Source organism: Pelobates fuscus, chromosome 8, assembly GCF_036172605.1.
Source record: "Pelobates fuscus isolate aPelFus1 chromosome 8, aPelFus1.pri, whole genome shotgun sequence".
In the NCBI taxonomy this organism is placed as follows: Eukaryota; Metazoa; Chordata; class Amphibia; order Anura; family Pelobatidae; genus Pelobates; species Pelobates fuscus.
The window spans coordinates 37,718,484-37,739,850 of NC_086324.1; the positions used below are offsets into that span (position 1 = coordinate 37,718,484).

At 39.8% G+C, this 21,367-nt stretch overlaps 1 protein-coding gene across 1 annotated transcript in view; it reads left to right on the forward strand.

Moving 5' to 3' along the window:
* Nucleotides 1-21,367, forward strand: part of B3GALT1 (beta-1,3-galactosyltransferase 1) — a 286,049-nt gene that overhangs the window by 49,315 nt on the left and 215,367 nt on the right. The gene's annotated exons all lie outside the window — the stretch shown is intronic.

Below are 21,367 nucleotides of genomic sequence, written 5' to 3' on the forward strand. Positions count from 1 at the left end.
CTATTGTGGCATGGTGAGCTTGACTGTAACCTCAACCACAGCAAAAATAGCAGATTGAGGTTATTGCCTCTCTCAGTTCTCAAATAAGTATTTTTTGGAGAATTATACCTTTTAAGTTAACTCAGCATGCAAGTGTAGCTTCATTAGTTATAGTAAGATCTTTTCAGATTTAAAAAGTTATAATGAAAAATGTAATGTATCTCGTATAACTGGCTCAGAAATGTCATGCCCTCCTCTTACTTCAAAGCTACTTTATGACTCTAGGGAGAAATAAGCCTTGCAAGCAGCATAAAGTTATTAACAATAATGATAATGTTTTTAGTTTATTTAGATTTCTGCTTATTACCAGTGTAGCCATAGTTGATACCTCTCTACCAGATAGAGCTTTCATTATTATTATTTCTTAAAGGGACACTATAGTCATCAAAACAAGTTTAGCTTAATGAAGCAGTTTTGGTGTATAGAACATGCCCCTGCAGCCTCACTGCTCAATCCTCTGCCATTTAGGAGTTAAATCCCTTTGTTTATGAACCCTAGTCACACCTGCCTGCATGTGACTTACACAACCTAATGTCATCTTCCTTTATTATAAATTCTGTGTAATTTACAATATCTCATATTCTGCTCTGTTAGTAGCTTGCTAAACCCTGCAGGTGCCCCCAGTGTGTGATTAAAGTTCAATTTACAGAGAAGGAGATAACACCTTTTAAAGTGACATCTAATTAAAAGTGAAACCATTTTTTATCATTCAGGATGTGTCGGTCACAGCCAGGGGAGGTATGGCTAAGGCTGCATTAACTGAAACAAAAACGATTTAACTCCTAATTAGCAGAAAACAGAGAATTGAGCAGTGAAACTTCAAAGGCATGATCTATACACAAAAACTTCTTCATTAAGCCAAATGTGTTTTGGGGACTGTAGTGTTCCTTTAATAATTGGTATTTATATAGCGCCAACATATTATGCAGTGCTGTACAATAGAAAGGATACAGACAAATAAATCCTCAGTACTCCATATTATTGTATCTCTACATTTGCTACTCGTTTAACAAAGCACAGTACATAGATGACACTTGTTTTATTACTTTTATATAAATAAGATATTTTTACATAACAGATAATAAAACTTAGTTTTTTTTATTGTGCTAAGGATAGCGGTCATGTTACTCTGTTATTGTCCTAAACGGACACTTTCAAAGCTTAGCTAAACAGATGTAATATATATTAAATAAATTATGAAATATATAATACTCTGCAACATTACACATCTTAATCCTGCCTCACCTTCCCAACACACCCTTTCTAATATACTTCTTTCTTGTAGGTTACTATACCTCCTATGTGATGCCACAGTTCCAATACAATACCTTCTAAGCTGGAGGGTTTTTGTCTCAGTAACAGATATGTACATGTCATCAGGAAGCAGAGCTACTTTTTCTGAGAGTTGTAATACAGATAACTGTTTTCATAAGCAAACAAAAAAACCCGAGATCTTGACTACAACGTCCATAATCCTCTGCTCTCTAGATAAGTATGTGATGTACAGGGGTCTATAATTAGCACTGGAATATGCATTCTGAAGGTTATTGGGGTACCTGATTGGCTGATCACTTTTTTCCCTTTCAGGCAGTACTACTGGCTACTTTTGAATCTTGCAAATTTGTTGCAAACGCAAGAACTTTAAATGTGACTATCTTTTTTTATTAGTTGTTTAAAATGCCATTTTGAATGGGCTATCTGTACATGCAATGTTTATTTTATATACAGGTAAAATAAAACTGAGCAAGTTCCACTATTAACTGTCCTTTTAATTCTTAATTAATGCAAATAATACAGACTTTATTAAATAACGTTTTTCATTTGGAGCAAACCACCTATAGATCATACGATTGCTTATTAGAACTTATCAGACACTGACAATATAATGAAATAGGAACATTTTGTACACAGTTAATGAACAATACATTGTAGGCAGCGTCTGGACATTTAAAGTTCATAGGGTGATATTCTTATTGCTATATTTAGTTAGACAATGCAGCAGAGTAGGTGGAAAAGCTCCTTAAATGACCTTTAAGACCGCATTTAAATATATGACTGCATTTTTACAATACTGCAGATACCAGAATTATTGAACGTGAAGGGCTGAACTAGGTGCTCATTTACTACTAATTCTAGTTTATAAGAATTTTAAGGTAACAGTTACCAGTACAGAATATTCCGCAGAGTAAGTGGAGTTTAATAAAAAAAAACCCCCCAAAAAACAATAGTTTAATTTGTTGGCCAGTAACCGCAATACATTCATTATAGGCTTGCGATTTGTTTGCATGACTTCAACTGTATTCTATGAAACAATGTTTTCTTGTGTACAGCATATGTTGATAGCATAGTGTGTTTTGTTTTTTCGTGTCAATACGATAATTTGATCTTGTGTTTCTCTCCAATAAAATCTCCCAGTGGTATTTCCCAATGTTCTCTGAAAGTCAGAGTCTTTCAACATAGAAAGCACTCTGGGAGGTAAAAAGGCCAAGATAGCAACATAAGGCATCGAGACAGTATTGTACAGCACCAGGATAATATGTGAAGACAACTTCTTTATTATTCATAGTTGTAGCAAGCCCCCTCGTTCATTGGATGGGTGATGAAGATGTGAGTGTCTCTGGAGCATTGCTAATTAATTAATGATTTACTAAATAGTAATATCTGAACATCTTCATTGTACTCAGCTCTGTAAGAATTTGTCTAGTTTTGGGTACTAAGGAATTTTCTGAGCAGCAGCAAAAGGTCCATTTTTTTTATCACACTGCTGAAAACAATTTAGCAAAAATAGGAAGGCGCCCAAAGACTCGCACAATAATCACAATAATTAGCTGTAGTAGTTCTTGTATTTAAAGTGGCTTTTAAAGGGACACTATTGACACCCAGAGCACATACATTGATGTGTTCTAGGTGCAATTGTCCCCATGTTTTAACCCTGTAGATAAAGACATTGCCTTTCTTCAGAACATGAATGTTATTATTTTTTTTTTTTTTATTGCAAGGTTTAAATTCCTCTAGTGGCTGTTAATCACACAAGCACTAGAGGTGCTTCTGATGGTAAAACTCTGCCATTTCAATCAGATGGTCTCATAGAGTCCTTCTGATTAATGCAGTGCAGTGTTTTTCTGTGCATGCGCATTAGCATACCATTGCTTTTCTATGGGAAACCATTGGATTGGCTGAAATGAGCAATCTCGATGATCCCACCCGAGGAAGGAAAGCTTCCATGCTGTGAGGAAGAAAAAGATAAGTAAAATACCTCTTTTACTCCCTGTCCAGAAAGGCACTATAGCATTAGGAACATGCATTTGGTATTTCTAACACTGTAGTCTTCCTTTAAGGCCCTGGGCAGCAAGTCACAGTTCCAGGATTTTATGTGACATCTTCCATCCTTATTGAAATGGTTTCGATATTCGATAGCTTGTAAAATGAGTATATTTCACTGTTATGAACACTATAATGTATTTACTATTACTGTTATTATTTTTTCATATTTCACGCAAACAGAGCTAAATCTTTAAACTGTTTAAATAAAATATTAATTTACCACATTCCATGTAAAAAAATTCCCTGGAAGAATGTAATTCTTAGTAGATAAAAAAAATCATCATAAGTTTACGATGGTTTCTATATTACTGGTTTGAATAATGTTTGTGACACATTGACCTCAACCAGTTATACTGAGAGTTATTTTGTAAAATAAAGAATGCATTATTGCTGTTGTTTGATGCTGTATATATAATGTTTTTTGTTCTTTCATGAATCCAATTTAATAATTAAACTAATACTGTAATAATTCTAGTAAAATTTACGTTTCAAGGAACAAAGCGATTTTCATGAATAGCATAAAAAATACATAATTGCAATGTTTTAGCCTACTCTGCATGGATGCATGAGTATGGCCAGTTAGGCTAAAACATCACATGTATTTCTGTTCTTTTTTTTTTTTTTTTCAGTTTTTTATTCATTTTTCAAGCGTGTTCACAGCATTGGTAATGCGAGAATTACAACATTAGTACTTTGCAGTCACAAAAAGTACAGTACAATTTAACAGTTGCGTTGGTACATCATGGAATGATAAAGTCGCGCCTTGCATATAAATTAACATAATATCCTTAGTGGTGTGCGAAATTGTTACTTACAGTGGTCTACTTACAGGTTTTTTTTATGGTTTTATATATTTGTTTATAAGTAGTAACAATGTTTCATTTATAACAGTAATTGGTAAGACGTTACACAATAGGTGAGGTAAGTTGTCTTGAACAAGAAGGTTAGATGCAGTAACTGTTTGGAGAACCAAGACTCAGGTGTATGGGCAGGGCCGTCTTTAACGCGGAGCAAACGGGGCAGCTGCCCCGGCCCTGTCCCTGCTGGGGGGCCCAAGACAGCTGCTCCGTTTGCCCTCTGCCTGCAAACTATGGGGGCCCATCGGGTGGCCCATGCACTTAGGGCCACCCGGTGGGCCTGTGTCAGCAGGGGCCCGGTCGTGCGCTGTGGCGCTTTAACAGTCGGCAGCCGACTGGGAGGAAGTGACAGCCGCGTCACTTCCTCCCACAGAAACAGGAGCCGTGCGGGAGGAAGAAGCTGTTCCGGAGGGGGCCAGGCCGGGAGAGCTTAACTCTCAGCCACCCCAGCCAGCCCACTGGACCCCAGGGAAGCCACCCTCCAGGAAAAGGTAAGAAACTGGAGGGTGGTTATGAAATTTTTCAAGAGTGTCTGAGTGTGTGTATTTGTTAGTGTGCCAGTATGTCTGTCAGTGTATCTGTATGTCTGTGTGTGTGAGTCTGTCAGTGTCTGTGTGCTTCAGTATGTATGTATGTATGTATGTGTGCATGTCTGTCAGTGTATGTGTGTATGTCTGTCAGTGTGTCAGTATGTATGTGTGTGTGTGTGTGTGTGTGTCTGTCAGTGTGTCAGTATGTCTGTGTGTGTGTGTGTGTCTGTCAGTGTGTCAGTATGTCTGTGTGTGTGTGAGTCTGTCAGTGTGTCAGTATGTCTGTGTGTCAGTATGTGTGTGTGTGTCAGTGTGTCAGTACGTCTGTGTGTGTGTGTGTGTCTGTCAGTGTGTCAGTATGTCTGTGTCTGTGTGTGTGTCAGAGTCTGTCAGTGTGCCTGTGTGTGTGTCAGAGTCTGTCAGTGTGTCAGTATGTTTGTGTGTGTGTGAGAGTTGGTCAGTGTGTATGTGTTAGTGTGCCAGTATGTCTGTCAGTGTCTCTGTATGTCTGTGTGTGTGAGTCTGTCAGTGTATGTGTGTATGTCTGTCAGTGTGTCAGTGTGTGTCTGTCAGTATGTCTGTGTGTGTGTGTCTGTCAGTGTGTCAGTATGTCTGTGTGTGTGTCTCAGTGTGTCAGTATGTCTGTGTGTGTGTGTGTGAGTCTGTCAGTGTGTCAGTATGCCTGTGTCTGTGTGTGTGTCAGAGTCTGTCAGTGTGTCTGTGTGTGTGTCAGAGTCTGTCAGTGTGTCTGTGTGTGTGTCAGAGTCTGTCAGTGTGTCTGTGTGTGTGTGAGAGTTGGTCAGTGTGTCTGTGTTAGTGTGCCAGTATGTCTGTCAGTGTCTCTGTATGTCTGTGTGTGTGAGTCTGTCAGTGTCTGTGTGCTTATGTATGTATGTATGTATGTATGTGTGCATGTATGTCAGTGTGTCCGTATGTCTGTGTGTGTGTGTGTCTGTCAGTATGTCTGTGTGTGTGTGAGTCTGTCAGTGTGTCAGTATGTGTGTGTGTGTGTGTGTGTGAGAGTCTGTCAGTGTGTCAGTGTGTGTGTGTGTCTCAGTGTGTCAGTATGTCTGTGTGTGTGTGTGTGTGTGTGAGTCTGTCAGTGTGTCAGTATGTCTGTGTGTGTGTCTGTATGTCTGTGTGTGTGTGAGTCTGTCAGTGTCTGTGTGCTTCAGTATGTATGTATGTATGTATGTATGTGTGCATGTCTGTCAGTGTATGTGTGTATGTCTGTCAGTGTGTCAGTATGTCTGTGTGTGTGTGTGTGTGTGTGTGTGTGTGTGTGTGAGTCTGTCAGTGTGTCAGTATGTATGTGTGTCTGTCAGTGTGTCAGTATGTCTGTGTGTGTGTGAGTCTGTCAGTATGTCTGTGTGTGTGAGAGATTCTGTCAGTGTGTCAGTATGTCTGTGTGTGTGTGTGAGAGAGAGAGAGAGTCTGTATGTGTATGTGTGTGTGTCTGTCAGTGTGTCAGTATGTCTGTGTGTGTGTGAGTCTGTCAGTGTGTCTGTATGTCTGTATGTGTGTTTCAGTATGTCTGTCTGTATGTGTGCCAGAATGTCTGTATGTCTATGTGTGAGTCGGTCAGTGTCCGAGTGGTTCTGTATGTCTGTGTTTGTCAATATGTCTGTCAGTGTATGTGTGTTTCAGTATGTCCATATGTCTGTGTGTATATGTGCCAGTATGTCTGTAAGTGTATCTGTATGTCTGTGTGTGTGAGTCCGTCAGTGTCTGTGTGGTTCAGTAAGTCTTTGTGTATGTGTGTTTCAGTATGGCTGTCTGTGTCAGTACATCTGTCAGAATGTGTCTCTGTATCTGTATGTTGTCCATTCGTGTTTGTGTGTGTATCTGTATGTGTCAGTGTTTGTATCTGTATATCTACATGTGTGTCAGGTTGTGTATCTGTGTGTCTGTATGTGTGTCAGTGTGTGTGTCGGTGTATCTATATGAAGTCAGTGTGTGTACCTTTGTATCTGCATGTATGCCAGTGTTTGTATCTGTGTGTGTCTATGTGTGTGCTAGTGTATCTATATGTAGTCTGTGTGTATATGTATGTTCCTGTGTGTATCTATATGCGGTCAGTGTGTATCTGCGTGTGTCAGGTAGTGTATTTGTGCGTATCTATATGTAGTCAGGGGGGCCCAAGTAAATGCTTGCCCAGGGTCCAATCAAAATTAAAGACGGCCCTGTGTATGGGTATTCGGTGGTGACGGTCGAAGTTGGGAACGGTGTATAATCCGTTTCAATCTTTCGGGATCTGTTAATTTGTTCTGTCAGCATGCTCGTCTCTAACTCGTTCTATCCCTCTACTTGGTGTAATCTGGGCTCCCGCTGTGGATTGAAAGTCAGGGTGCTATGGGTCGTGAGTTTGAGTGGGACTTATGGTTCATGAAGTCATTCCATGGCTCCCAGATCGACTCAAATTTCCTATACTTCCCTTGTTTTGCGAGTGTAATTTCTTCCATTAGTTTAATGTTTTCTACTCTCGATATCCATTCTCTAATTGGGGGTGTTTTAGGTTGTTTCCAGTATTTGGGTATCAGCTGGGAGGCTGCCATGGCCATGTGATTGAATAAGGCTAACTCGGATTTTGTGAGCCGCTGTGGGGGTAGGAGAAAGATGTAATGGTTGGGTGCGCAGGGGAGGGTTTTGTGGAGAATCAATTGCGTAATAGTATGTATCCTGTTCCAGTATTTGGAAATTGTCGGGCATTGCCACCAGATGTGCGCGTGGTGAGCAAATGTATGGTTGCATCTCCAGCATATGTCTGGCGACGTGTTGTAAAATTTGTGTATTTTTTCAGGTGTAATATGCCAGCGAGCTAAGCGTTTAAAGTTGCATTCCTGTGCATACACTGAGGTGGAGGTTTTATGGGCATTCATGAAAATGGTGCGCCACTGTTGTGGAGTGTAAATGACATTCAGTTCGTCTGCCCACTTTATTGTATATCACGCGGGGGTTTGCGGTTGCGTTCCCCTGATTATAGAGTGTATTTTGGAGAGGGTTTTTTTCTTGAGCGGATGTGAAGTGCAAAGACTCTCAAATTCAGTTAGGGGCCTGTCTCCCTTTGGAATCAGTGTCTGGGTTTTGATAAAATGTTTCATTTGGTTGTGGTATAAAAGTTGGATCCCTGTGTGGGTGTCTGATGAAGTGAGGTCCTGTAGGTTTTTTATTTTGCCCTCTCTAATTACGTCTCTCAGTTCCAAGTATGGACCTGCGTATTGCATGCCGTATACTTTCCCTGAAGTGCCTTGGTGGAAGTATGGGTTGTGAGTTAGGGGGTAAAGTGGGGATGGGAAAGGCGATATAGTTGTCTTTGCCCTCAGCTTATACCAGATATTCAGTGTCGTGTTGATTGTTGGGTGATTGCCTGTATGTCGTGTATGTTGGGTGTCTTGTTTTAGCCAGGGGTATGTGCTTAGTGGAGAGTCCATAAAGGTAATTTCCAAGTTAACCCACTGTTGCGTGTCGGAGGTTCTTGTCCATTCGTAGATTCTTTGTAGGTGTGTTGCTTTGTGGTAAGTGTCTATATCTGGTAGGTTTAATCCCCCTTGTTCCTTATGTTTAGTCAGTGTTTGGCAGGCCAGGCGGGAGGGTGAGTGAGCCCATACGTATTTCAGGAATAGTGATCTAATCGTGTTGAAGAATTTAATTGGGATCTTGACTGGGATCGTCTGCTGGAGATATAATATGCAAGTTAAGATGTTCATTTTAATTATGTTTATCCGGCATATCCACCCAAAACATGGTTTATGCCATTTTTGGAGGTCTCTGGTGATTGAGTCCACCAGTGAGGGGACGTTTAGCGCATAGATGGAGGCTAGCTTAGTCGGGATTTGAATCCCTAAATATTTGATCGACTTGGTAGCCCAGGTAAAGTTAAAGCCGGATCGAAGTTGAGTGTCTAGAGCGTTTGTCGTGTAGATTGGCAAGAGGTCACATTTAGTTAGGTTAGCCTGGAAGTATGAGAGTTTACTGTATGCTTCCATTTCCGACATGATAGAGGGGATGGTTGTGAGTGGGTTTGATATGCTAAAGAGGAGGTCATCCGCGAAGGCCGTGATCTTATATTCCTGTCTATCGATTTTGAGTCCTTGTATGAGTTCATTATCTCTAATACCCTGGAGGAATGGTTCCAAAACTAATATAAAGAGGAGTGGCGAGAGGGGACAGCCCTGCCTTGTGCTGTTTGAGATGCACACTGGATTGGATAACTGACCATTCATTCGGAGTCTGGCTGTGGGTTTCGAGTAGATCGCGTCCAGCCATTCCTGCCACCTAGGGTCAATGCTCAAGTTTCTCATTGTATGTTTTAGAAGTGTCCAATTTACCCTATCAAACGCTTTTTCAGCGTCGATAGCCAACAGGGCGCCATGAATCTTGTGCGTTTGGGCCCAATGGATAAGATTGATGACTTTGGTTGTGTTATTTTTGGCTTCTCTACCCAAGACAAAGCCCGCTTGGTCTTGGTGGATGAGGCCCGGCATGAATGGTTTAAGTCTAGTGGCCATTATCTTTGTCAGTATTTTCACATCTATGTTTATGAGTAAAATTGGCCTATAACTCATGCATGCAGTAGGGTCTTTTCCTGGTTTTGGGATAATCGTGATGGTGGCTTATAGGGCCGATTTAGGTATGAGAGATGAGATATTACGTGAGTTGTATGCATCTATAAATGGTTGGGCCAGGATGTGCGATAACTCTTTATAATACTTCCCGGTGTACCCATCCGGGCCCGGGCTTTTCCCCAGAGGGAGGGATTTAACAGTAGTGTGGAATTATTCTAGCGTGATAGGACCGTTGAGAAATGCTGTCCCATTAGGCGGGAGAGTGTGTTTAACCCTTGGTTTCAGGAACTCCAAAATCTCTTCTGTGGATGGTTTCTTGTTTGTCAGATTATAGAGCTGCGAGTAAAATGTATCAAAGGCTTTGAGTATGTCTGGCATATGGAATGTTAGAGTGCCATCTTCTTTCTTGATTTCAGGTATGAAAGACAATTGGAATGGCAGATGGATTACTGTAGGATCTGGTAGACTTGGAGTTGTGGATAAAAGGCATATTGCACAGTCTGTTGTTCTACATAATTCATTTTCTGCACTTTCAGAGTGTAGTGGTGTCCTGGAGATAGGCACTGAGGCTAGTGGTGTTGTGCAGAGAGGCACTGAGGCTAGTGGTGTTGTGCAGAGAGGCACTGAGGCTAGTGGTGTTGTGCAGAGAGGCACTGAGGCTAGTGGTGTTGTGCAGAGAGGCACTGAGGCTAGTGGTGTTGTGCAGAGAGGCACTGAGGCTAGTGGTGTTGTGCAGAGAGGAACTGAGGCTAGTGGTGTTGTGCAGAGAGGCACTGAGGCTAGTGGTGTTGTGCAGAGAGGCACTGAGGCTAGTGGTGTTGTGCAGAGAGGCACTGAGGCTAGTGGTGTTGTGCAGAGAGGCACTGAGGCTAGTGGTGTTGTGCAGAGAGGCACTGAGGCTAGTGGTGTTGTGCAGAGAGGCACTGAGGCTAGTGGTGTTGTGCAGAGAGGCACTGAGGCTAGAGGTGTTGTGCAGAGAGGCACTGAGGCTAGTGGTGTTGTGCAGAGAGGCTTGAAGACTATGGTGAGGCCTAATAGAAAGCAGTTGTTGTTGGGGGATTCCATCATAAGAGGTGTGGAGATGGACAATGGTGGTCTTGTGAGGTGTCTTCCCGGAGCTACTGCTCACAGAGACAGGAGACGTATCTGTAATATTGTTAAGCAAGCAAAGCAGGAAGGGGAATTGGATGTACTTGTCCATTTAGGGACAAATGACTTGGCTTGCAATGAGGTTTCAGAGGTTAAGGAAGTTTTTAGTGTTTTTGCCAATGATATACGGCAGGTTGCTTCCACACTGTCATTCTCTGAAGTTCTGCCTGTGCATAACACTCAGAACGACAGGCGGATGCGTATTAGGGACTTTAACTTGTGGCTTGGTGAATGGTGTCGGGAGCAAGGATTTGGCTTTATTGCTCATGGTAGCTCTGTTTGGAATGGAAATAAACTGTACAAAAAAGATGGTTTGCATCTTTCTCAAAAGGGAACAAATGTTCTCAGTGAGCAGTTCAGAGGTTTTGCTAGGATGTTTTTAAACTAGGAGGGGGGGGCAAAAGGGTGATAAAACATCAATCCAATTGTCCCCCAAAACAAGGACAGAAGGTGCCTGTAGCAAGTGTGTTAAAAAATGATAAGCTTAGAGTCATGTCTACAAATGCTCGCAGTTTAGGGAATAAGATCCATGAACTTGTGGCAATAATGGCAACTGATAGTGTAGATTTAGTCGCTGTTACTGAGACATGGTATAATGAGAAAAATGACTGGGACATAGCAATACCAGGGTACTCTTTATATAGAAAAGACAGGGAAGGCAAGAAAGGGGGAGGGGTGGCCCTGTATGTAAAGGATAGCATAAAATCTAGCCTAATAAAGGTTAGTGAGGCGAACATAGAGTCCGTTTGGGTTACGTTAGAATTTGGTAATCACACAGTAACTCGTGTAGGTGTGATTTATAGGCCCCCAGGACAAATTGAAGAGTTAGATAATCTACTAGTTGAAGAAATAGCTAAAATGACAATGAAGGGGGAAGTTATCATCATGGGTGACTTTAATCTTCCTGATGTGAATTGGAAAACAAAAATAGCTACTTGTGCCAGGAGCACACATATTCTAAACTCCCTACTGGGATTGTCTCTAAAACAAGTCGTTGAGGAGCCAACTCGTAAAGAGGCCATACTAGATTTAGTGTTAACAAATGGAGATTTGGTATCAGATATTACTGTAGGTGAAAGTTTAGGATCCAGTGATCATCAGTCAGTGTGGTTTAATATAAGAACAGTGACTGAGTCACACCACACAAAAACAAAAGTTTTAGACTTTAGAAAAACAGACTTTTCTAAAATTAGAATATGTGTAAAGGAGTCATTATCAGACTGGAGCAATTTATATGGAGTCCAAAAGAAATGGGATTATTTAAAAGTTGCACTACTGAAGGCAACAGAAAATTGCATTAGGCTTGTCAGTAAAAGCAAAAAATTCAAGAAACCACTGTGGTACTCCGCAGATGTGGCCAAAATAGTAAAAAACAAAAAGTTAGCATTTAGTAATTATAAAAAAACCCAGAGCGAGGAAGACAGAATGACCTATAAGATTAGGCAGAAAGAGGCTAAGCAAGTTATAAGAGCTTCCAAATCCCACACAGAAGAGAAAATAGCACAGTCAGTAAAAAAGGGGGACAAAACTTTTTTTAGATACATAAATGAGAAAAGAAAAGTAAAACAAGGATTAGTTAGATTAAAAACAAAAGAAGGAAGGTATGTAGATGAGGATAAAGGTCTAGCTGACTGCCTCAATGAATATTTTTGTTCGGTATTTACAGATGAAAATGAAGGAAAGGGACCTCAGTTAAGAAAAAGGATAAATGAGTCATTTATTACACGTGAGTTTACAGAGGAAGAGGTTCTATTTCAACTGTCAAAAGTAAAGACAAATAAGTCAATGGGACCTGATGGAATACACCCAAAGCTATTAAAAGAGCTTAGTGGTGTACTAGCAAAACCATTAACAGATTTATTTAACCAATCATTGATAACAGGAGTAGTCCCAGAAGATTGGAAGTTAGCAAATGTTGTGCCCATTCACAAGAAAGGTAATAGGGAGGAGTCGGGCAACTATAGGCCAGTAAGCCTTACTTCAGTAGTGGGGAAAGTGATGGAAACCATGTTAAAGGATAGGATTGTTGAACATCTAAAAACACATGGATTTCAAGACCAGAGACAACATGGGTTTACTTCAGGGAGATCATGCCAAACTAATCTTATTGATTTTTTTGATTGGGTAACTAAAACTATAGATCAGGGTGGTGCAGTAGACATTGCTTACCTAGATTTCAGTAAGGCTTTTGACACTGTTGCACATAGAAGGCTTATCAATAAACTACAATCTTTGAGTTTGGATTCCAATATTGTTGAATGGGTAAGGCAGTGGCTGAGTGACAGGCAACAGAGGGTTGTAGTCAATGGAGTATATTCAAAGCTTGGGCTTGTCACCAGTGGGGTACCTCAGGGATCTGTACTTGGACCCATTCTCTTTAATATTTTTATTAGTGATATTGCAGAAGGTCTTGATGGTAAGGTGTGTCTTTTTGCGGATGATACTAAGATATGTAACAGGGTTGATGTTCCAGGAGGGATAAGCCAAATGGAAAATGATTTAGGTAAACTAGAAAAATGGTCAGAGTTGTGGCAACTGACATTTAATGTGGATAAGTGCAAGATAATGCATCTTGGACGTAAAAACCCAAGGGCAGAGTACAGAATATTTGATAGAGTCCTAACCTCAACATCTGAGGAAAGGGATTTAGGGGTGATTATTTCTGATGACTTAAAGGTAGGCAGACAATGTAATAGAGCAGCAGGAAATGCTAGCAGAATGCTTGGTTGTATAGGGAGAGGTATTAGCAGTAGAAAGAGGGAAGTGCTCATGCCATTGTACAGAACACTGGTGAGACCTCACTTGGAGTACTGTACACAGTACTGGAGACCCTATCTTCAGAAGGATATTGATACCTTAGAGAGAGTTCAAAGAAGGGCTACTAAACTGGTTCATGGATTGCAGGATAAAACTTACCAGGAAAGGTTAAAGGATCTTAACATGTATAGCTTGGAGGAAAGACGAGACAGGGGGGATATGATAGAAACATTTAAATACATAAAGGGAATCAACACAGTAAAGGAGGAGACTATATTTAAAAGAAGAAAAACTACCACAACAAGAGGACATAGTCTTAAATTAGAGGGACAAAGGTTTAAAAATAATATCAGGAAGTATTACTTTACTGAGAGGGTAGTGGATGCATGGAATAGCCTTCCAGCTGAAGTGGTAGAGGTTAACACAGTAAAGGAGTTTAAGCATGCGTGGGATAGGCATAAGGCTATCCTAACTATAAGATAAGGCCAGGGACTAATGAAAGTATTTAGAAAACTGGGCAGACTAGATGGGCCGAATGGTTCTTATCTGCCGTCACATTCTATGTTTCTAATTGTCTTTCTTGTTGTATGGACTTTGCCAGGAGTTTACCTGCTTTACCTCCTTGCGTGTAATATGTGTTCTTTTTTAGGGATATTTTGCATTTAGCATGTAGGTATATAAGGGGTCAATTCTGTCCTCTTGTGTAGAAGTAGTGTGTGGTCCTCTAATGAAGGTATGGTGTGATGCTTACTCTCAAGATATTTAGCAGGGATTAATTTTCCTCACTAGGACTACATTTTCAACAACCAATGGCTAATGGTGAGTGGATATTATGAGCCTTGCTTAATGTCGTGTTCTATTAATCATATGACACCAACAGGGATACTCACTAACTTCTGAATTTTTGTGAATTAAATCCAAATGGAAAAACTATATGTGACTAGATTTGCTTTAATTTTTCCATTCCGTTTTAAAAAAACGATAACTCTGTATATCTATGAATGACTTAACAGTATTATAGAAACCTACATTTATAAACTCCCTGACTGTTGGATTAATCCCATACTGTGCTGTAGTAACCCTGCAATCATAATATTATCCCCAAACTTGCAGAATTAAACCTTTAACTGCGGCAATACCCTCACACATTGCTGTTTAACCAGCTCCAAATATAATGCATAGAAGTGGCACTAAGACATATGACGTACTTGGAGGTGTTAATCAGACCCAGGTCTTTTTAGGACCCCACTTCACCTTAGCAACACTGTTGACCACTGATCGAATGATGATTTTAATGAATCAGCTATATAAAGTGTCAATTTGATTTTGCTAGCATAAAAATAATTATTCTGTTGGTATCGTGTAAGCCAGTTACCTAGATGACAATAAAATAACAAATTGTATGAACCATTGAGATGATTAGGGGCTTAGTGTCCTAAAAGTCTGCAAAAAAATGAAATGTATAACTTTTTTGAAGGCAATAAATGTAGAACTTATACAGGTTGCATGTTATTTTATTCTAATTTTTTTTTTTTTTTTTTTTTTTTTTTTTTTTAATTCTTTATTTTTGTTGTGCATGTTATAACAAAAGAGCTTGCACAGCCACGACAGCATGGGCAAGTACAATAATGACAGTAGAGAAAGACATCATCATGGCATATGTAAAACAGCACCAATTTTTTAGTTAATGAGATCTATATGTTAACAGTTTATGCTCTCGTTTAGTTTAAGTGAGTTAGTAAGTTACACATGTCAGGGAAGACAGTTTTCAGAGGAGTGACAAAGAATGAAACAGGTTAGGTAAAGAGGCAGGCGGTGGATCTAGCACCTTTTTTAGGTAAGGTTATACATAGTATTGATTAACATCGCTTATGTATATTCAATACATGACATGGCATAGAAAGGCTGTACATTTTTTAACTGAACTTGTTGTAGGTACGGTCTGTGTGTCGCAGAATCAACATAGTTCCAGGTTATACGTTTTTTGTACCCTTATGCTAAGTCTAAATATTATATCATGCTCGCTGCTTTGGATGGGTGTCTGTGCCCTAGGGTTTGTTGGTGTAGCTTATTACATACTGACATTCGTGTTTGAAGGGTCTCTAGCTTAACCAAGAGTAATATTAAAGAAATAAAGTAATATTAAAGAAATAAAGGTATCACCAGGCAGAACATCACATACTGGGCTGTCTCCGTCAATAGGTAGGAAACGTAACCAAACAGAACTGTAACGTAAATAGAGGACATGCATGCTTCAGGCTGACTAGATTGACAAGATGGTTACTAAGCGTAAAACATGTATACAGAGTATTAATCATATCACCGTTGACACAGTATAGAGTAAGGTTATAGGTCACATTATTTAGTAGTCTAGATTCTGAGTAGCCTTGTGGTCTCTATGGTCTACATGCTGTGGTAGCATATCTAGGCCCTGATTGCAGTATCGAGTGTTGTCTCCTAGTTAGCTAAACCAAAGTGCTATCATGCTGCTTCTAGAGCTGACCAGGTCTATGACCCCTGCAAATAGGCCATTCCGCTTAAGTTAATGCAACAAGAAATATGAGCAACTAGGTGATATACCGCTGGAAAGGAATTGTTATAAAAAAAAAAAAAAAAAAAAAAAAAAAAGGAACATTACGAGTAAGGGTTAATGTTGGCACAGGAGCATAATAGGCATGAGTCATGCATTTGTTGTCAGAGTCTGGGTGTTCAGCTGTTGTAGCAGTTGGCGACATTCCAGGTCAAACATGCTCCTGTGCGGCAGTATGGTGGGGGCTTCAGCCGATACCCAGTGTTGGTAAGTCCCAGTTGCTGCCTTTGGGAGTCCCATCTTTGTTGCCCCTGGGCATGGTGTCTCTGCGTCGGGAGGCAGCTCCGGTAGAGCTCTGTGGGGTGTGCAGCCGCACAGCCGTATGTTTGGCGGCGTTGGCTGTAATGCGTTGGATCCTGTAGCACCCGGGAGCCGCTTTGAACGCTGGCGTGCAGGACGGTACAGCCTCTTGGACATGCTTTCCCCAGGGTGCAGTGGGTGTATGGTGTGATGCTGGAGTAAGTCTCTGCGGTCTCTTGTGAGGGCACTCCACGTGGTGAGTGCAGGTCGGCCGGAGGGAGATGAAATTACTTAGGGGTAGTCCCTGCTGGTGGGTACGACGCCTCACCGCTGGTCTTGGTTTGCGGCTACCGGGTTTGTAACGGGTCGCCCGCCTTCTCCTTCCCGCCTTTTTAATTAAGTTATTACCGCGGCCAGGAGCCGCGCGTCTTTGCTTGGCCTGTCCCTGGGTTGCCGCTGGTGGGGTTTTCACTCCAGTGCCTCCCTGGTAGTTGATTTTAGCCCAGAAGGCTGTAAACAAGCGATCCAGCCTTTCTTCTAGGGAGAGGTGCTGATGGTTGTTCAGGGGGTTAGACGAGGTGTCCGCCATGATTGTTTGTGCCGCTCCGGTAATATGGGGCAGGCACCGTTGTAGTCTTGCCTCTTTGTCACAAGCTTAGTTTGCCGGGATATCCCTCACCGGCGGGGGGGGGGGAAGGGGGTATGCCAGGGAGACCTACAGATGAGTGGCTACTGTCAGCGTGGGGATCGGCCGCCTCCCTCGCCGTGTCCGAGTAGGCCCCTGGTAGGCCTCAGGTGTATCCCCGGTTAGAAGCCGCTGTTTGAAGTCGAGATGCTTGGTGCCCGGTTTTGCCGTGTGGGGCTTCTTTCTCTAGGTTGTTTAATCCACGATTAGATAGGTTTTTGCCCCGTTTTCGTCTGATTATGAGCGGTTTTGGCACGGAGCTCTTCTCCTGTGCGACCTCTCAGCATGGTAGCTTGGCTCCGCCCCCATTCTAATTTTAATACCAAGAACATAAATCCAAAATACTCACATCTATGAAAAGTACACATTTACAAAAAAGAAGAGCATAAGCAGAGCACATTCGAAGAATCAAGTCCAGAGGGTATTTTAGAATGCACAGTGAACATTCATTCAATTTCATCATGGTTTTGTAATATTTTAAACAAAGCTGAGAGACTGTATGATGATACTGGAATAAGAAGTAATCGGCTCAGGAGACCATCTGCATTACAGCAAGCAAAACCAGACTGTTATCATTTACCAATAGCAGCCAAATAACTGTATCATGATGCTCTGACGATAACACAGCTACAAATACAGAGGAAAAGGAACACTTCTCTAAAATACAGACTAAAAAAAAGGAAGTCTGTGTTAAAAAAAAATTGGATTTAAAAAGGGAACTATTTTGAAATATAATATTTAATTATAAATAATTCTGAATGCATATGAAGGCGAAATTCAAAAACAGACGTAGCAAAACGCACTTGAAACAGCATATGTATAACAAAATAATTTTCTATAAAAGCTAAATAGGTAGTAGTTTAATAGATAGTCGTATGTTAATTTCAAATAGGTTTATTGCACAATGTCTGTTAATGACATAATCTAAAGTTTATTTCTCAATAATTAGTACTAGCTAGCAAATCGGTTAGTATTTAGTTTCTGCATTGGTATATTTTGTGTATACATTTGTGTATATTTTTTTGCGGGGGCTGAAAAGATTGTGCTTCATGGGTCAAGCTTACACATAACTCCTCTCCAGTGTAATCCTTCCATTATACAATTGATAGCCTGATTTTGTGTAGTGCAAGAACCCTTTAATAATACCGGTGTAAGACGATATGCATTCAATTTTACTTGCTTTCTTGAAGTTTGATTTTTTTTTTGTCTTTACTAACTAATAGAAACCTAAAAAACCTCCTGATAAATTATAGAGTACAATTATAATTATTTGAGCATACTGTGTTCCACATTTCTCTGTTAGTGTAACAGTAATTAGTGGTAATTAAAAATGTGTAAATGTACTTTCATTGACTTTTATGTGGTCTGTTATCTACCTACCCTTACAGAGAGAGAGAGAGAGAGAGAGAGGATGTATAATTGAACATTTGTTAGATATAACTATTGATCCTTTGTGTGGGTGGTATACATCTATGAACAATTATCTTTCTATATAACAGAGATTATTCATTTCCTCTATTAATATACCTGTAGCGGACCCCGGGTAACCCGACCGGTTACCTCCGCTAATTCCTTCCCTCAGCCACTCTGGAACCACTTACAGACACACCCGTCTCCCGTCTCCCCTCCCCCCAGTAACTGGACAACAGTTAGCGTAAGCTATCAAATGCTGCATGTAAAGTGGTTAATCCCTCTGCTATCAGAGGTGTAACTCCACATCCAGCAGCATTACTGGGGTGTCATCAGCCAGAATTGCAATCTTTGGCTGAGCAAAGTCAGCTGACAGCTCTCAGCGAATTAAAGGTCATTCGGGTCAGTATTCAGCTCTGCAGAAGCCAGATACAAGTAACAGCCAGTTTTAAAGACATGCAGTACCATGTTAGATGCACTGACACTATGCTCATGGCACTAGGACCTGACTGAGTGGCCTGGCCTACAGGATTGACAGTCAGTCTGGCAAGCATTAACGTCAGGCTGACTTGCCTATTCTTTGGGAGAACCCACTCCTTTTACGGACGTGTACCCAGTTTGGGCAATTCAAGTGATGCAATTTATATCATGTTGTGCCGCCTTCAATCCCACTTACCAACATCTCCTCTTTACTGGCCATGTTCAGGGCTATGCTACAAAGGAGGGGTGGATATGTCACTGGGTTTTGAAGTAAAATACGGTGTGCAAAATGGGTATAAGGCTTCCATACAGTAAAGACAGTTACTTGGCTATAGCCAGGCATCTGCTTTTTCAAAAGGCATTGCAGAATTCTACAGCAGTGTGCAACATGGACTGATCAAGAGCCACTTAACCTTTTATCTGCTCCTATTGGTATAGTGAAGGATTTAATATAAATCATAATCTCGATTTATTGGCTGTCTAGAACAAGTTCACTGTGATATATTTTGTGAATAGAAGTTTCAAACATATTTTTTCTATCAAATATATCACTTCAACAAACATTTTTTTTAATCAAATATATCACTTCAACAAGCACTTTGCTGGGATTTTTTATTTTATTTTTTTTTGTTTTTGCATAAACATCATTAATCTTATGTTGTACTGTAAACTCTGCCAAAATTGGAAAGCAGTTGTTGTGAATACTAACTAGCAGTTATGTTGTTATCTGTCACCCCATGCTGTGAGCTTGCTATATATTTTTCATGCGATGCTGATTAACATATCTACAATATGAATGATAGTCCCATTTAGGTTTGCAATATTTATAACAGTTCGACCTTGTTGCATTTACTAAAAACGTTTAATTATGTACATTTTTAGACAAACATGTCTGATCCATTTTACAAAAAGAAAAAACAAAACATAGTAAGTCATCATAAAATCTGTAAAAAGAACTATCCTACTTTTTAATGCAGGAAACTAAAATTGTTACTCTTTAAAACTGGAGCTGAAAACTGATTTGTAAATTTTAGACCATAACAGCCGAATTGGAAAACTTCTTCAATTCAACTGGGTATTTTGCTCTGCATTTCGCAGTTCCATTTTTAACTCCCTGCTATTCGCTGTGAATTAAGTGAATAATGCACTTGTATGCAAATCAACATAATCTATCCTGATTCTATTTTATTAGACAAATATAAGACAACAGCAATAAACATGAAAGTTGTTGCTGAGGGCAACTGACCAGCGTTCGATTTCCTAATGGGATCCTAAAAAGGACAAGGTTTGATTTGGGCATTTTTTTTATTTTTTTTATTATTGTAAGCGTTGAGTCCTCTGAAATTTGTAATTTTGAGTGAGAAACACACCACTTGTTGATTTAATAAAATAAAAACAAAGATTTCTGCTTATTTTTTTATTTTATTTTAAAGTATCTAGTGGGACGTGTTTTAATTGTATTTTACCCAGACTGCAACATGATTGCTTTATTCGAATAATTTAATATACCAGTGACCGTGATGATAATGCAGCTATAAATTAGTCTGACTTGAGAGTTTCTTGAAATAGTATATGAAGCAGAAATCTTGATTTTGTGCTGACAAAGATCTGAGACATTAATATCCTATATCACTTTGTAAGTGACTCCAGTCCAATGTGGAAGAAAAATGCCGAAGTGCATTAATAAAGTAACATCGAGACAGTAAAAGTTTATTATCCATGCATCTGATTTATATTATAATATAGGCAATCCTCTCACATTATAACAACATGATAGAGATTTCAGTAAAATAAAAAATAGCTTAATGGCGAAGAGACCAGATCAGAATTAGTAGTTTTTCCTCTATGACCTTCTCTCGTCTTAATTTAATGATTTGACAAAATGCGTTCTCTAAAATGAGAATTTCTAGATAATGGAAAGTCTGGCAATAGAGACAAATGCCCTCTGATGTGCACAAATGTAAAAGATTTTTTATTTTAATTGCAGTAACACAAATGGCCACTGAGGGCATGTGACTCTATAATAGAACTGGATTAAAGTCTTGGTACTTTACTGTTGCTTCCTCTGTATTCTATAATTGTATGCCTCTAGGTGTGCTTTAATGAATACTTGAGAGTTCGGCATACTGAGAATTCCAAAAATACGATGCTAACAGAGTGGTTGAATTAGGTGAATTTTTAAGTTATGCACAACAGAGGAATCATGTAAACACATAAATGCATGATTGTAGTGTATAAATCAATAGTTCCGATAAAGGCGAAAATGGAAGATTCTGTAGGCCATACCACATACCAATTGATATACACTATAAAAATTATAAAACGTATGTAAATTATTTTACCAATGTCCATAATCAATTTTTTTTCTGCAGATTCTTTTTATCTGTGAATCAGTATAGTACATGAACACATTGTATATAAATCGATATGTCTGTTAAACCACATGCAATTTTTTTAAACTTGTGATCACATTAATAGAGTGCAATAGTGTTGTTGTTTTTTTACGCAACCTTATAGAACCTGCACGTGTATTAGAATGTATGTTTTTTCTTCTTAATACTTCAGTATCTGAAAAAGATCGATTTGTAATAAAATTCTGTTCTTGAACCTTTTGAAAGCCAGCTTTTGTAGGGTTGTTGTATATGTTTTCGTCATACTCCATAAATCTTACTTGAGCTTTTCCTTAACATCTGCTTTGAAAATATCAGACATTATTTTATAGCAGAATTTCATGCTGTCAC